A 14,898-nucleotide genomic window follows, 5' to 3' on the forward strand; every position below is an offset into this window, starting at 1 on the left:
CTTTTTGCTATCTCCAAATACTGAAAGTTTTTTTTAAGAAAGGTAGATGGATATGTGAAATATCAGAGAGTTGAAGGCTATGCTGAGTTGACACAAAAAGAGGAATTGGGACCTAGGGCAGATCTTGCTGAAATGGCAGGGCAGACTTGAATGGCCAAATAGCCTACGCCCACTCCTATTTCTAATGTTCTTATATATATGTATACCATCAGTCTCCTTTACAACAACAGCACAACTTCAACTGGAACTTTCAGAACCCAACAGCAGTTGCCTCTTTGGCTGTCAGCTCCTTCATATTATGTACTGTGGGGTCAAAAAGGAGGGACTTTGTGTCTGTTGTTAACAATAAGCCATCTATGCACAAGCGCCTTAATGCTAAACCTTCACACAGTGATTGCTGTTCAGATAACATTCAACAAACTGGCACAACATTTGGGAACTTTCTCTTATGAACACTGAAGATACATGGCCAGGTAGCTTAGATTTTCCGCTTCTTGCCAAAGAGAACATATTTCTAGCTTTTATTTTCATCAGGCATGTGCTCCAAGCTTTAATCTTCTTGGATAAACACCAGATTCCTTCCACTATTATTGACGATTGGAAAGCACCATCTATCATGCATTCCATTATTCTCTTAAGCAGATGCCTGAGGTAAAAACAGTAGGTGGGAGGGCGCCCATTGTCCAGACAATCTTGACATTTAACTTATTAAAAAAGAAAAATTGATTTTATAAATCTGTGAAAATATCCACATATAAATCATCATTATATTGACTGACACACATTAAGTAAAATCACAGTGTGGCTCCAAAAGCAAGCTGAGCTCCACGAAGCTCCAAAATGCCTGAAGAAAATATGGTTTCTCTGGATGGATGTGACCTAAACTATTGGTACAATCACTCTATAACAACAGCAATGAGAAGCCAAGCAGCAGCCTGACATATCATTATTCCTAGTTAGTTAAAACTGAGAAAATATGAAGCAACAGAAAATTGCTTAATTTCTTCCTTCTTCCAATAATCTCTTCTTTCCACAGTAAGCTAAAGTGGCCTATGGACTGAAATAATCAAAACACTGGAAAAACTCACCAGGTTGGCAGCATTGGTGGACAGACAAACAAAATTAATATTTTGATTCCTACATGACTATTCTGTAGATCTGAAGAGGGGTGATGGGCATTACATGACTGAAAATGTAGGGAGAGGACTGAAAGATTGCTCTGACTGACATCACCTAATTCAGTGCAAATCATCTGAACCTGGGGCTTCCTTGTTTATTTTGTTTAATAATGCGTCAGAGGATGGATTTTGTTTTCAGTCTTCATTTTCTTTGATCATGGTTAGTCCATAAGGACTCTTGGAAACTCCTTAACTGACCAATTTTTATTTGTCAGGTAAATTCAATTGGGTGGCACGGTGGCACATTGGTTAGCACTGCTACCTCACAACGCCAATTCCCGCCTCAGGCAACTGTCTGCGTGGAGTTCGCACATTTTCCCTGTGTCTGCGTGGGTTTCCTCCCACAGTCCAAAAATGTGCAGGTTAGGTGAACTGGCCATGCTAAATTGCCCCTAGTGTTAGGTGAAGGAGTAAATGTAGGGGAATGGGTATGGGTGGGTTGCTCTTCGGAGGGTTGGTGTGGACTTGTTGGGCCGAAGGCCTGGTTCCACACTGTAAGTAATCTAATCTAATTTTATAAAAGTTCAGCTAGGCTTCATGAAGATCTCAAAAATCCTTTTAACATGTTAAAATCCTGTGACTGACCCTACCCACTCTGGGTTGGGCAAAGGAAAATCACCTGGGTTCCCTCCCCAATTGCAGTGACAACTTCTGAATGTCCAGCAAAGATTTGGGTAGTATCAGTTGTTAAAACATCTGTGATTAAACAGCTTCTAATACCCATCATCATAACATACTAAGAATAACACGTAGTCATAAAAAAGCTTCCTTATGCAAAATGTTTCAAACTCTTTCTGGCTATCAGTGCTATAAACTGATAGTCAATATCCTGCTGTGAAATGCTATTTCAGCAAGAAGCTATACCTTCAAGATAGATGGAGGATGACAACAATTACTGTGAATAAAGTTTTTCAAATAATCTGATAGCTCAAATTGTGATATTTTATGTCATCCCTTTACATAAGGATGCAACCCAGTACAGAGGGGATTAAAATAAAATTAAATTCAGTTACAAAAACATTCCTTCAATGAAAGATCACAGAGAAGGGTTTCCATTCTCAACACATAAGCCACATTAATTCGAAGAAGGCTTCAAACTCTATCCTGATTCATTGTCATGTCTTGTTCAGTGTGTGAATAAAATCCAATTGGTCTGTTAATTCCAATGAATCAAGGATTAGTCTTAAACCTTAAGCAATTTTTCAAATCTCGACTTAGCTTTAAACTCCACAGACCTTGATCAGGACTCTGCAAATATGTATTCTCATCAATCTATTATATATAGGTATATAGGAAAATCGCTGTCACTTTTTCACTTTTAAACTGGATTCCCTCCTCCACTTAGCTAGGCTGAAAAAAACCAGGATAGACAGGCAGAAGTAATTCTTTTCCTTTAAAAAAAGGGACTTAAGAAAGATGCAGAAAAAAAATTTTATAGGACAATACATTAATTAGAAAAGATACCTCAAATTAATAACTTTCTGTAATATCAACTGATATACAAAACCAAATATAAGAACCTAATTCAGTCTGCAGGCCAAAAGGCAACGTTAAGCGCTAATGTGGACATTTGACACTTATGCCATTATGGAAATACATGGCCAGACATGACCTGTTCATTGCATTTAAGTAGGCTGGATGAGAAGATCATAAGACCAACATAAAATGAATTCCCACAGCCAACATTTCTCTGCAGAAACAATAAAACTGCAGATGCTGGAATCCAAGGTAGACAAGCAGGAGGCTGGAAGAACACAGCCAGCCAGGCAACATCAGGAGGTGGAGAGGTCAATGTTTTGGAGAAGGGTTACACCTGAAACATTGACTTTTCCACTTCTTGATAGAGCATCTCTCTGCAGACTGTCAACAGGGCTTGAAGTAAAAAGTCAACATTAAAACTACAAGTCTGCAATTTTAAAGGTTTTTCAGGTGAGTTAAGTTTATAAATCCAGAGCAAATGTGATTTATTTGGGTGACTAATGCAGGTGTATTTGTATACTAGTCTAACACTAGCATGCATTCACTCTGGAACAATATTCATATTATGAATAGGCTCAACCTTTTGGCTTCATGTTTACAAGCAGGTTATCTCCAAATAAAATAAAACTTCACTTAATGGAAGTTTTTTCTCATTCCTGTATTTCTCTGTTAATTATTTTACTTACTGAGCAGTGCATTTTGCTATAACAATATAGAGTCATAGAGATGTACAGCATGGAAACAGACCCTTCGGTCCAACCCGTTCATGCCGACCAGATATCCCAATCCAATCTAGTCCCACCTGCCAGCACCCAGCCCATATCCCTCCAAACCCTTCCTATTCATATAGCCATCCAAATGCCCCTTAAATGTTGCAATTGTACCAGCCTCCTCTTACAGCGCATTCCATACAGGTACCACCCTCTGCGTGAAAAAGTTGCCCCTTAGGTCTCTTTTATATCTTTCCCCTCTCACCCTAAACCTATGCCCTCTAGTTCTGGACCCCCCCGACCCCAGGGAAAAGACTTTGCCTATTTATCCTATCCACGCCCCTCATAATTTTGTAAACCTCTATAAGGTCACACCTCAGCCTCTGACGCTCCAAGGAAAACAGCCCCAGCCTGTTCAGCCTCTCCCTGTAGCTCAGATCCTCCAATCCTGGCAACATCCTTGTAAATCTTTTCTGAACCCTTTCAAGTTTCACAACATATTTCCGATAGGAAGGAGACCAGAATTGCATGCAATATTCCAACAGGGGCCTAACCAATGTACTGTACAGCCACAAAATGACCTCCCAACTCCTGTACTCAATACTCTGACCAATAAAGGAAAGCATACTAAACACCTTCTTCACTATCCTATCTACCTGCGACTCTACTTTCAAGGAGCTATGAACCTGCACTCCAAGGTCTCTTTGTTCAGCAACACTCCCTAGGACCTTACCATTAAGTGTATAAGTCCTGCTAAGATTTGCTTTCCCAAAATGCAGCACCTCGCATTTATCTGAATTAAACTCCATCGGCCACTTCTCAGCCCATTGGCCCATCTGGTCAAGGTCCTGTTGTAATCTCAGGTAATCTTCTTCGCTGTCCACTACACCTCCAATTTTGGTGTCATCTGCAAACTTACTAACTGTACCCCTTATGCTCGCATCCAAATCATTTATGTAAATGACAAAAAGTAGAGGGCCCAGCACCCATCCTTGTGGCACTCCACTGGTCACAGGCCTCAAGTCTGAAAATCAACCCTCCACCACCACCCTCTGTCTTCTACCTTTGAGCCAGTTCTGTATCCAAATGGCTAGTTCTCCCTGTATTCCATGAGATCTAACCTTGCTAATCAGTCTCCCATGGGGAACCTTGTCGAATGCCTTCCAGAAGTCCATATAGCTCACATCTACTGCTCTGCCCTCATCAATCTTCTTTGTTACTTCATCAAAAACTCAATCAAGTTTGTGAGACATGATTTCCCATGCACAAAGCCATGTTGACTATCCCGAATCAGTCCGTGCCTTTCCAAATACATGTACATCCTGTCCCTCAGGATTCCCTCCAACAACCTGCCCACCACCGAGGTCAGGCTCACTGGCTTGTCCTTACCACCCTTCTTAAACAGTGGCACCACGTTTGCCAACCTCCAGTCTTCCGGCACCTCACCTGTGACTATCGATAATACAAATATCTCAGCAAGAGGCCCAGCAATCACTTCCCTAGCTTCCCACAGAGTTCTTGGGTACACCTGATCAGGTCCTGGGGATTTATCCACTTTTAACCGTTTCAAGACACCCAGCACTTCCTCCTCTGTAATCTGGACATTTTACCATCTATTTCCCTAAAATCTATACCTTCCATATCTTTTTCCACAGTAAATACTGATACAAAATATTCATTTAGTATCTCCCCCATTTTCTGTGGTTCCACACAAAGGCCACCTTGCTGATCTTTGAGGGGCCCTATTCTCTCCCTAGTTACCCTTTTGTCCTGAATGTATTTGTAAAACCCCTTTGGATTCTCCTTAATTCTATTTGCGAAAGCTATCTCATGTCCCCGTTTTGCCCTCCTGATTTTCCTCTTAAGTATACTCCTACTTCCTTTATACTCTTCTAAGGATTCATTCGATCTCTCCTGTCTGTACATGATAAAGGCTTCCTTCTTTTTCTTAACCAAAGCCTCAATTTCTTTAGTCATCCAGCATTCCCTATAGTTACCAGCCTTCCCTATCACCCTGACAGGAATATACTTTCTCTGGATTCTTGTTATCTCTTTTCTGAAGGCTTCCCATTTTCCAGCCGTCCTTTTACCTGCGAATATCTGCCTCCAATCAGCTTTTGAAAGTTCTTGCCTAATACCGTCAAAATTGGTCTTTCTCCAATTTAGAACTTCAACTTTTAGATCTGGTCTATCCTTTTCCATCACTATTTTAAAACGAATAGAATTATGGTCACTGGCCCCAAAGTGCTCCCCCTCTGACACCTCAGTCACCTGCCCTGCCTTATTTCCCAAGAGTAGGTCAAGTTTTGCACCTTCTCTAGTAGGCACACCCACATACTGAATCAGAAAATTGTCTTGTACACACTTAACAAATTCCTCTCCATCTAAACCTTTAACACTATGGCAGTCCCAGGTGATGTTTGGAAAGTTAAAATCCCCTACCATAACTACCTTATTATTCTTACAGATAGCTGAGATCTCCTTCCAAGTTTGTTTCTCAATTTCCCTCTGACTAATAGGGGGGTCTATAGTACAATCCCAATAAGGTGATCATCCCTTTCTTATTTCTCAGTTCCACCCAAATAACTTCCCTGGATGTATTTCTGGGAATATCCTTCCTTAGCACAGCTGTAATGCTATTTCTTATCAAAAATGCCACTCCCCCTCCTCTTTTGCCTCCCTTTCTTTCCTTCCTGTAGCATTTGTATCCTGGAACATTAAGCTGCCAGTCCTGCCCATCCCTGAGCCATGTTTCCGTAATTGCTATAATATCCCAGTCCCATGTTCCTAACCATGCCCTGAGTTCATCTGCCTTCCCTGTTAGGCCCCTTGCATTGAAACAAATGCAGTTTAATTTATTAGTCCTACCTTGTCCCTGCCTGCCCTGACTATTAGACTCACTTCTGTTCTCAGCTGTACCCATCTCAGATCGATCTCTTTCCTCACTATCTCCCTGGGTCCCACCCCCCCCCCCCACCCCCCACCCCCCCCCCCCACCTTACTAGTTTAAATCCTCCCAAGCAGTTCTAGCAAATTTCCCTGCCAGTATATTAGTCCCCTTCCAGTTTAGGTGCAATCTGTCCTTCTTGTACAGGTCACTTCTACCCCAAAAGAGATTCCAATGATCCAAAAATGTGAATCCATCTCCCATAGACGAGCTCCTCAGCCATGCATTCATCTGCTCTATCCTCCTATTCCTGCCCTCACTAGCTCGTAGCACTGGGAGTAATCCAGATATTACTACTCTTGCGGACCTCCTTTTTAAATTTCTGCCTAACTCTCTGTAATCTCCCTTCAGAGTCTCAACCTTTTCCCTTTCAATGTCGTTGGTTCCAATGTGGACAATGACCTCCTGCTGGCCCCTCTCCCCCACGAGAACATTCTGCACCCTCTCTGAGACATCCTTGATCCTGGCACCAGGGAAACACACACCATTCTGCTTTTTCTCTGCTAGCCACAGAAACATCTGTCTGTACCTGTCTGTACAGAATCCCCTAACACAATTGATCTCTTGGAAGCCGACATACCCCTTGTGGCATTAGAACCAGTCTCAATACCAGAAACTTGGCTGTTTGTGCTACGTTCCCCTGAGAATCCATCACCCCCTCCATTTTCCAAAACAGCATACCTGTTTGAAAAGGGTATATCCACAAAAGACTCCTGCTCTAGCTGCCTACCTCTCTTACCCTTCCTGGAGTTAACCCATCTATGTGACTGTATCTGAGACTTTCCCCCCTTTCTATAACTGCAATCCATCACATACTGTAGCTGTTGCAAATTCCTCATCGCTTCTATCTGTCTCTCCAACTGATCCACTCAATCTGATAAGATTTGCATCCAACAGCATTTATGGCAGATATAATCTGCAGTAACCCTTAAACTCTCTTTAAACTTCCACATCTGACAAGTAGTGCATATCACTGCAAAGGCCATTTTTGCTCCTTCACAATCTACAGACCCAGAAAATAACACCATCTTATTCCTCTCCAAACACTATCCCAGGTTAAATTAATAGCTATGGCTTATATTTTGAGTTGAATCAAGAGACTTATCTCCAAAAACATATAATCAAGAAAGAATCCACTGTACCCACTACTGCAACCTTTCTATTGGACAGACTTAAAACAACAATTATCTGATTCTGTGCTGTGAACTTCGCCCAACAGTTCCTCCAAGATTAGTTGTGAATTTCATTGTTTGTTAATTTTCCCAGATGCACTCTGATGTCCAGCGATACATGAATTCAAACAGCAAAGGCAGTAACTGTGCAGGTTCTCTCTCTCCCCTGCTCTGTCCTCACCATGTGCTTCCTTTGTCTGCTCTTCTCCCTTTTAAACTGCTGTTGTTTTGACTTTTTTTTCCCAAAGTTCTAAAACAATGCAACAGCATATAAAACAGTAATTGCTACTCCTGGAATTCAAGGAAATGACCTCCAACACCTAAAATACCTCAAAAAAAGGTGCGGCTCTTACAGCCAGAAATTTTTCTCGTCCTCCATCTTGGATTACCCAGGATCCAATCCCAAATAATTCCAAACTAAAATAAAACCTAAGACAGTTCTCCTGCTATAGGATAGTTTCCATTTCATCATTAATAATATGCCACTTCTGGTACACTAGATTAGACACTTTCATCTATTGAACTTGGGCTCAGCCTTGAATATCAGCCTTTCTGATGGGGTGGAGGTTTCCAATATATGTGGGCTTTATGGACACACTCTGCAAACATTTTTAATCTAGTTCTCCACAACCTGGTCATAGAACTCAAAGACAATTTGGTATGCACTGGCAAATAATATGTGGTGTTCCTTTGAGACACTTGGAACAAATCTGTAAAATGTTTCATTGGTCCAATTGAAATGCTATCATGAGATTGAAATGATATCACATTGCCCAACTAAATGGAACTCCACTTTGCATCCAGGAATGCTGTACCCAACCTGGGAGCATTTAATGCTGACCCAATACTGAAAATGGAAAGTCTCTTGTTCTCCAACACTAACATCTCTCACCTTGATTAGTGCAAAGGCCACATAAAAAACTAATTAAAATTACACACGCTCAGTCCTACACCATATGGAAGCACTTTCATCTTCAGCCAAGGCTTCCTTTCGAAAGAAATGCATCAGCATAACAGTTCAAAAGACAATCTGAAACCAAAATTCTGCACCTGTTCTACATTATAAATGATCTGTTTTACAGCTATCTGGATTGTCTAGATATATATGTCTCCTGTCTCTCGTGTGACATAATAAACTAGCGTGAGTATACAAGAAGTTTCCTTGATTTATAAGTGCCCAAACATTTACACCTGCAATACTGACCAAAGGAGAACATATTCCCTGTGCATTTCATATATCTTTTTGCTGAGATATAAATTTTAAAAAAGACAACAGACAGCTGGAAGTGAACTGGAGAGAACAATCTACAAGGTGCTCTGAACTCATCTGATGGATTACTACCAGGTAATTCATTTAGAGATATCTACTGTCCACAATTTCATTTTCCTAAAGTTCCTATTAAGTTGTACTCACCTTCTTCATTAGGTGTTGGCTGAACAGTGACATATCTCTCACCATTAAAACCATGATAGGATAGTGAAGAAGGCGTTTGGTATGCTTTCCTTTATTGGTCAGAGTATTGAGTACAGGAGTTGGGAGGTCATGTTGCTGCTGTACAGGACATTGGTTAGGCCACTGTTGGAATATTGCGTGCAATTCTGGTCTCCTTCCTATCGGAAATATGTTGTGAAACTTGAAAGGGTTCAGAAAAGATTTACAAGGATGTTGCCAGGGTTGGAGGATTTGAGCTACAGGGAGAGGCTGAACAGGCTGGGGCTGTTTTCCTTGGAGCGTCGGAGGCTGAGAAGTGACCTTATCGAGGTTTACAAAATTATGAGGGGCATGGATAGGATAAATAGGCAAAATCTTTTCCCTGGGGTCGGGGAGTCCAGAGCTAGAGGGCATAGGTTTAGGGTGAGAGGGGAAAGATATAAAAGAGACCTAAGGGGCAACATTTTCAAGCAGAGGGTGGTACGTGTATGGAATGAGCTGTCAGAGGATGTGGTGGAGGCTGGTACAATTGCAGCATTTAAGAGGCATTTGGATGGGTATATCAATAGGAAGGGTTTGGAGGGATATGGGCCGGGTGCTAGCAGGTGGGATTGGATTATGTTGGGATATCTGGTTGGCATGGACGGTTGGACCGAAGGGTCTGTTTCCATGCTGTACATCTCTATGACTCTATGCTGGAGGCACAAAGAGGATTTTATGTTAATTCCCCCAGGAAATATTTTTTAAGTAGTGCAAAGGAGGAAAGTGGCAGAAAAATTGTGCACAGTAGTCCCACAAACAGTAATGAAATAAATGAGCAGACAGTCTGTTTTAGTGAGGTGGCCCTTCTACATCTTGATAATAGTCAGTTCTTCTAGAACGTGATAGTTGCATTGGTGTGCAACAATGCGTTATAGAAAAATTGCACTTTAGAAAGTGTTTAAAGTGATGGTACTGTAATAGCTTTACAGCCAATGTATGTTTTAGAAGTTTGCTCTTTAGAAACAGCATCCCCAATTCGTCAATTGTGTTACAGCAAATTTGCATTGACGAAACACACATTACAACAGAACGGCCTGTATAATTTTGTTAGTGACTCTGGAGACAGCAATGCTACAACAGTAGCACATTTTGCTGGGAATGTTTGTCACACCTGATTTATGTGCTCAGTTTGAAAACACAAAGCAACAACCTACGTTTTCTAACCATATGCCTGTACAAACTTCCCCAATGACTGGGGAGGGCTCAATACCAAGAAGCTAAAATTATAATGTGCAGTGGAAATCACCCACAGTTTACGTAGGGATGATCCCAACGCAATGAGAGCTACTTCCTAAAGATACACCTTTAAGTGAATCAAATTCAGTCCCCGGGTATCTTGTTCCAGAAATACAGATAAGGGGTGCCTGCAGCAAGTCTTTTGCTCACTTTCAAATCTGTAACCATTGGACAAATAAGACACATAAGAACTGAAAAGAGAGGATAGCTAGCAAAGACATCTTAATAATTATTACATATTTACAACTTTACACACCACATTTATAAACAACTTCTAAATTTTCACAACACACCAACACCCTTCTTTAAAGGGTGATTTGGCAAGAGGTTGGATGAATGCAATCGGGACACTTAACATGTAAATACTCCCTTTTAGATTTATATTACCTTGAATATTACACTCTCAACATAAGAGTCAACATGAACAACAGCTGAAACATGTTTCTATAACAACTTTAAACTCCACCGCCTGCATTCAGAAACATAATTAATTCAGGGAGGACTAGAATAACATGCCAATCGATGCATAAGGAGGATATTAAAATAAGCTTGTTCTAACTGCTTGTAAATTTCCTCCCCTCCTTCAGAAGTGCTGATTCTTGCTGCGACATATTACCAAAGGCACCAATGCGCTCCAGTATCTCTCTCAAATGACATTTCATATATAATAAGATCAGGGTTCAATAGTACAGCAACACTTACTAACTGGGCTTGTGCTAGTTCTAGACACTAAGGCAGGAGGGTCCACCTCTGTCTAATTCTCACACTCTCCAGCAATCAACAGTGAGAATCCAAACAAATTTCTGTTCCTTCACCAGTGATCTGAGGCCACTTTCAACACTGACCTGGTTGAATCAACTTGAGCATAAATCCAAGCTTCTGAAGACAACAAAAGAACGCAGACAGCATCTGATTAAGTTGTTCAGCAAAACAAGTCCATTACTACATATATTAGACGGGAGCTTTGGGCTCCTCCCAAGCAAGCATTGGGTTTAGGCTGACTCACTGTCATGACACAGTCATGCTCACCATCCAATTGACAATTGGGAAGTGTTGTCAGCCTTAATGTCAACACCCACAATTTACATAAACAAAGCAGCTCAACTGCAGAAAACTCAGTTAACACTTACATGCACAAGCTATTCACTGTCACTTTCAAATTTGAGACATTTTATATCCAGCCAAGAAATTCAAAGTGCATCATAAATAACGAAATGTGGAATTAAAGGATATCACAGAAATAAGTTTTCATTCTTCTTCCTTCAAGTCCATGGGGCACAGACTGATCATGGCTAGCTTGCAGCTAGTTTCAAAACTATCCACGAGCATAGATTCACACTATTCATGAACATATACAGATGAATCATCATCAAATGCCAAGAGGCCTCACTCCCTGCTGCCAAACCCACCCACTACTCTAGGGACATGCTGCAATGAAAAAGCCATCATTTTCTTAACAGATCCTCAAAACTACATCAACCACCCCTCCACCTCCAAAGTAACAGTCTTCTTTGTCACTGATTGAAACCGTCCATTCAGCTTGCTCTGCCAACATTCTGAAGTGCTACCCATAACAACCTCAACAAACCTACCAGCACTATCCTTACCACTCAAGTTTGCTTCCTCTCCTATTTCTGATCCCTTGTCTCTCTCTAATTTTCCTTCTTTGCACTATCCAAACTCATATTGCCTACCTCTCTTCTTCCCTTCATCACTTTTGCACTACCCTCTTCTGTTTTGCTGCTTGTTGACAATGTAAATGGTTCAAACTCCTCAGACAGCATTGCATCCTTTCAAAACCACTGTCCAATACAATATAGCTTAGCTTTCAATGCATATAACATGCTTCAAATCAACTGTTGTTGTCTTCACTACCACAATGTTTAAAAATGTTGCTGGAAAAGCGCAGCAGGTCAGACAACATCAAAGGAGCAGGAGAATCGACGTTTCGGGCATAAGCCCTCCTTCAGGAATGAGGAGGGTGTGCCAAGCAGGCTAAGATAAAAGGTAGGGAGGAGGGACTTGGGGGATGGGCGTTGGGAATACGATGGGTGGACAGAGGTTAAGGTGAGGGTGATAGGCCGGAGAGGGGGTAGGGGCGGAGAGGTCGGGAAGAAGATTGCAGGTCAAGAAGGCGGTGCTGAGTCTGAGGGTTGGGACTGAGAAAAGGTGTGGGGAGGGGAAATGAGGAAGCTGGAGAAATCTGCATTCATCCCTTGTGGTTGGAGGGTTCTTAGGCAGAAGATGAAACGCTCTTCCTCTAGGCGTCGTGTTGCTATGGTCTGGCGATGGAGGAGGCCAAGGACCTGCATGTCCTTGGCAGAGTGGGAGGGGGAGTTAAAGTGTTCAGCCACAGGGCAGTTGGGTTGGTTGGTGCAGGTGTCCCAGAGGTGTTCTCTGAAACGTTCCGCAAGTAGGCGGCCTGTCTCCCCAATGTATAGGAGGCCACATCGGGTGCAGCGGATGCAGTAAACGATGTGTGTGGAGGTGCAGGGGTGAATTTCTGACGGATATGGAAGGATCCCTTGGGGCCTTGGAGGGAAGTGAGGGGGGAGGTGTGGGCTCAAGCTTTGCATTTCTTGTGGTTGCAGGGGAAGGTGCCGGGAGTGGAGGTTGGGTTGTTGGGGGTGTGGATCTGACGAGGGGGTCGCGGAGGGAGTGGTCTTTCCGGAACGCTGATAGGGGTGGGGAGGGAAATATATCCTTAGTGGTGGGGTCGGTTTGGAGGTGGCTGAAATGACGAAGGATGATACGATGTATCTGGAGGTTGGTGGGATGGTAGGTGAGGACCAGTGGGGTTCTGTGCTGGTAGCTATTGGAGGGGAGGGGTTCAAGGGCGGAGGAGTGGGAAGTGGAGGAGATGCAGTGGAGAGCATCATCAATCATGTCTGAGGGGAAATTGCGGTCTTTGACTTTGTACTCTGGCCTTTTGTACAACCCCACCAACTTCTTATTTTGCCTAGTGGCATCCAACCCACCAATGATCTTGATCTGAAGTTCTGGAATTCCCACTATAAATTCCTCTGCCACCGCTTGCGCACCTCCTTTACAATGTTTACAATATTTATTGAAATACATCTCTAGTTAATGGACGAGTATGGTTCTTCAACTCTTTGGTTCAGGATCCATTGTTTTGATTATGCCTCTGCAAAGCATTTTGGGACAAATATTCCACTAAAGGCACAACAGCAATTATGCAATTAGAAGTTATGCTTATCATGCAACCACTAAATAAACTTGAAGATTTACTGATACATAATACTATTCAATTCCAGAAGTATAATGTGAAAATGTTGGAAATGCAATTTATACTGAATGCAACAAGAAAGACAGCACATCAATTTAAGCATACAGAAACTTTTTAATAAAGTAAAATATATCAACTTTGGCAGGAGTTGAATGGCCTCCTACTGTGCTTGAAATTTTATACTTTGGAAGCTGTTAACTCTGGCAGTAATCATGGATTTAAATAAATGACTGAGAAGCAACAGTGGTATTAAGGGAACTATTTTTACGCAGTGAAAATAATTTCTGGGATATACTACCTGACAATGTGGTGGGATAGACTCAATGTGGTTTTCAAATGAGAATTTGATCCAAAGAGAAAAAAAAAGTGCAGAGTTATAGGAAAAGACAGGGAAGAGGAACTAACTGACTGGCGCTTAAGAGGTCTGGTCGCTAGACAGGCCAATGGCCTCCTTCTGTACTATAATTATTCAATGAACCTATTATTTTCAAAAGTCAAGAACATGCGAGCAGAAATGGCAAAAGACACTGGTTTAGAAAGATTTAAATCCAAATGAAATGAGACATCTTTAGTAGACGGCAGATGATAAATCCAGACAGAAAATCTTAATCAGGTGGCAGAAATGCATAGTACAAAAGTCAGCAGGAGTTATGCTTATCAAGCACAAAAATATTAAAACAGCTCAGTCTTGCATCTGTTGCATAAGTCAGCAGCTATCTGGGAATGCACTACTGGTTGCTATAAAGCTTTAGAGCTGAGGTCACTACACAAATCGTTCAAAACCTTCTGTTGTGATCTGAGGTAATTACAACACCTCTTTCATTTTATTATCCAAAACCAATTTCCATTTTATTTCAAGCTGCAATATATTATTGCCTAACATGCAATAGCAAAAAGCACTTAACTGAATAATTAGATGTACATTTATCATCATGTTGGTAGTTCTCTTTTATGACAGGTCACAGAGTCAACCTTGGGCATGGTCCATTGTAAATTAAACACTGACTTAATTGAGATATTATTCATAACATTTATTTTAATATCGATAGTAAATACACAGATAAAATGCTGGGACACAAAGAACTAAATGCCAGAAGCTTGTTTTTATAAAGCACTTTTAGTATTATGAAAAGTCCCAAGGCACTTCGCAGGAGGATTATAAAACAAAACTCTTAAAAAGAGCTACATAAGGAAATTTTAAATCAGATGATCAAAAGCCTGGTCAAAGACATAGTTTTACAGAGTACATTAAATGAGAAAAGAGAAATAATGGGGCAGAGGGGTTTAGGAAAAGAATTGGAGAACTTTGGTCCTTAGCAGCTAAAGGCATGGCCACTAATCAAAAATGTTCACCTATAACACTTGCAAAGAAGCTTGCAAAATTCTGTCAAATAATGCGAAACAGGTGTTGGAGGATATATGTTCAATACATTCCTGTAATCACTGCAGTCTATC

General features: G+C 41.4%; 1 protein-coding gene across 15 annotated transcripts in view; it reads right to left on the reverse strand.

The window, feature by feature from the left end:
* raraa (retinoic acid receptor, alpha a) overlaps window positions 1-14,898 on the reverse strand; it is a 571,472-nt gene that overhangs the window by 223,636 nt on the left and 332,938 nt on the right. The gene's annotated exons all lie outside the window — the stretch shown is intronic.

The sequence above is a fragment of the Chiloscyllium punctatum genome, chromosome 42 (assembly GCF_047496795.1).
Source record: "Chiloscyllium punctatum isolate Juve2018m chromosome 42, sChiPun1.3, whole genome shotgun sequence".
Classification (NCBI taxonomy): Eukaryota; Metazoa; Chordata; class Chondrichthyes; order Orectolobiformes; family Hemiscylliidae; genus Chiloscyllium; species Chiloscyllium punctatum.